Source organism: Meleagris gallopavo, chromosome 2 (assembly GCF_000146605.3).
Source record: "Meleagris gallopavo isolate NT-WF06-2002-E0010 breed Aviagen turkey brand Nicholas breeding stock chromosome 2, Turkey_5.1, whole genome shotgun sequence".
Lineage (NCBI taxonomy): Eukaryota > Metazoa > Chordata > Aves > Galliformes > Phasianidae > Meleagris > Meleagris gallopavo.
The window spans coordinates 62,039,361-62,042,549 of NC_015012.2; positions in this window are offsets into that span (position 1 = coordinate 62,039,361).

The window sequence follows — 3,189 nt, forward strand, 5'->3', positions numbered from 1 at the left end:
CCCCAAAGTAGTAACTCCAGCTCAAAAATACAGTAATAACTGTTGCGAAAGGGCTCTGCACCCATTTCTGAAAGAGTTAAGCATAAAAGCAAAAAAAGAAATTAGACTTTTCCAATCAGACTCGTGCCTTCCTTGATCATATGGGATAGGACAAAAGACCTGGGAAAACCAAGATGTTTTTTCCAGGCTCCATCCAAATCCACTGTTGCAGTCTGACAACTCTAAATTCAGGTCTTCATACAGTTTCTACGACGTTTGTCACCAACAGAAGAATGCATGCTGCACACTAAGTGGGTTTGTGCTGTCACTGCTTTGTGAGTGATTAAAACTCAGCATTCAGAGGCTCACCTCTAACCTGTCCACCAGCTAACCTTGTCAGGAGCACTAGGTCTTTGCTGCACCACTGTCATGAAAGAGAGAAATCACCAAGCGATCAGGACCTAAAACCATCACTTTTTCAGGGCATGACCAAATCTCAGACCTCTTTGCTTTTCTTGGCAATGGGCTCAAGTAGCTAATAAAAAATGAAGGGCAGTGTCAAACCAGTCCTCCACCTCCTGGTGGTGTTGGTGCCCAGATGCTGTTCACATTAGCTGAGCAGCTGGCCAGGCCGTTTGTATAAGGAAGTATATAAACCCACAGCAGTATTTTCAAAAGTCCAGCTTTAGATTCTTTACAGCATTTTGTGGAGACTGCAGAGGGTATTTTCAAATGATGAAACTATCGGAAATTAATGCAAGTGTACAATCCAAAATACAAGAAAAACAATTGCAATCTTTCTGAATTAGTATTAATACACTTTCGAGGAAACAAGTCCCCCACTTAGCCCCTTAACATGTCCTACAGCAAATGAAAAGATAAATAATGCTGATATAAACTCTTTTCTTTGAATTGAACTCTCATTTGCTTGACTCCATAGGGTCCCCAGGAAACATTTTAATGCCTGCACCGCAGCTGTCCCCCACAACACCTGATTTGCTGCCAAAGCCAAACATGCAGGAGGTGGGGAGTGCTGGGAGGGGGCAGAGGTTAAGAAGGGAAGGTAGAGCAGTGAAAGAAACAAAGAGACATTGTAGAGTGCTGATTTCGTAGCCTAAATTATTTACTTATCAACTTCAAAGGGATGCGAAAGGAGTAGGAGGCCAAACTGTGTTTTTTTCCTCTTCCTCATAGACATTATTTACTGTAATGTCTCTCTTAAAGTAGCAATGAGAATGCAGCAAATGATCTCAAACTGGTTCCACAGAGATGCTATAAATCACAGATTCCTACCCCATACTCAGCTGTGACCACCTCCCCAACCATTTGGCATGGCTGGGGGTTGGCTTTCCGCAGAGCTTGCCTGCAACAGCCTCTAGGGATGTCCTGCCTTGAGCATGTATAGGAAGTCACTGTGGTAACCAGTAGTGTTTCCACCATCAAGTATATACATTAAAAAAAAAACAAAACTAACTCACACAGTCCTTTTTATGTTCCTTATCTAGCAAAGTAGCTTCCAATCATATTACCATTTTTCAAAATCAAAGAGGTTTTTAGCAATACTTAAGAGATGCATATATATGGCAGCAGCTAGGGAAATCCTTATAACTGCACTGACCTCAAAGGCAGTTACTTCACTGGACTTCCACAAGCAGCCCTGGAAGCCTTTACTGCACTTTGGCAGAAGTTTGCAAAGACAAAAATCTCATAGGATTTCTCACTTATTTAAATGCTAAAATGTAAAAAGAAAGCAGAAATTTCCCATTGAGCAACTTCTTCCACCAACAGAAATCCATGTTTCACTGAAGAATCAACTTTACACTCTGCATTCAGGTTTATAGACTTAAAAAGGAGTAGAATAAATCTCAATTAAAGTAGCACAAACGTGAACAAGAACATCACACAGAAACTCTTCCAGTTTCTCTGTGTCCATGCAGATTTGATTAGTTTTGCCACTCCATCATTTAACCTTCCAGAGACCAACCATCTCCTCTGCATATGTATCTTGGGGACTGGTGTCACGATGAAGCCTAGCAACATCTGAGTACATCAGTATAAGAACGAGTGAAAAGACCATTCAGATTGCCATAGAAATCACAGAGCCAGAAAGAGAACAGCAGGTACAGCCTTGGTAGTCTCTTTCCTCTGAATTATTTATGAGGGCACAGAATTAAGAAGTTGCTGAATTCTGGAAAGAACAAGATCCTGCAACGTGTAAGGGGCAAGCTTTATACAAGACTTTAAATAGCATCACATAGTTCTCTCACTTTGCTTCTGTTAAATATCAGAAGTAGTAGCAAACTAAGTTTATCTTTTCATGATAGCTATCTGGTTTCATCACAATCTGTGAAAGACAGGCAGTACTGGAGTACATGTCAAAAATAAGCAGGCTTGAGGCACTGCTTCCAGGACTTAGGCAGAATATCCAAATGTAGTCCTACAGAGAAGCGAGCTTCAGCACTGGAATTTGCTTTTCAGCATTCTAAATACAGCAATCTTGAGGCTGTGGGTGTGAGAAAACTTCTCCATGCATTTCTAACTGCTACAACAATAAAGAATTTACTTATTTAGTTATTCACTCTGTAGCTGCATTTAATATTTATCAATGCCATTCTTTTACAATGTGACATATTGCTGTGACTTGTCAGCTCACCATTTATTAGCCTGCATGGTTTTGGGAACAGATGTGAGAATGGATTTAGAAATATATGGACATTCCAGAGGAACTGTAAGTATAACATCCCCATTCTGCAAAAATGGAGTTTGAATTTGTTTTCCCTCATCAGGTATCTGCCTCCTTTCAAATCCACATCAAGGTGTACATCTTCCATTGCAGAGGTGTTGAGAAAGTGTTGTGAATGCACAAGCACTTGGTTTGCTGGCTGTGGCTGCACCCCTGGGAGGAACCCTGGTGGGCAGTTAGTAAGGGGAGGAGGGGTCATGCTACTGGGAAGATCTTGGTGGATCTCCAGTGCTGTAAAGGTGATGGTGGGAGTGTCCTGTCCAGAGCATCTCAGCAATGTGAAATAGAGCCTCATGGGCTTGATGGTTCATACTTCTATTAGGGCACCTCCAACAGTTCCCCTTATTTGGGACATACATGTAGTGGCATTTCTATCAAGAGCTTTTCAGGCGAAGTAGGAAATGCTAATCTTAACTGAGAGACATATCATATATATGCAAATTGCTTGCTCTACTTTCTCCATCTGT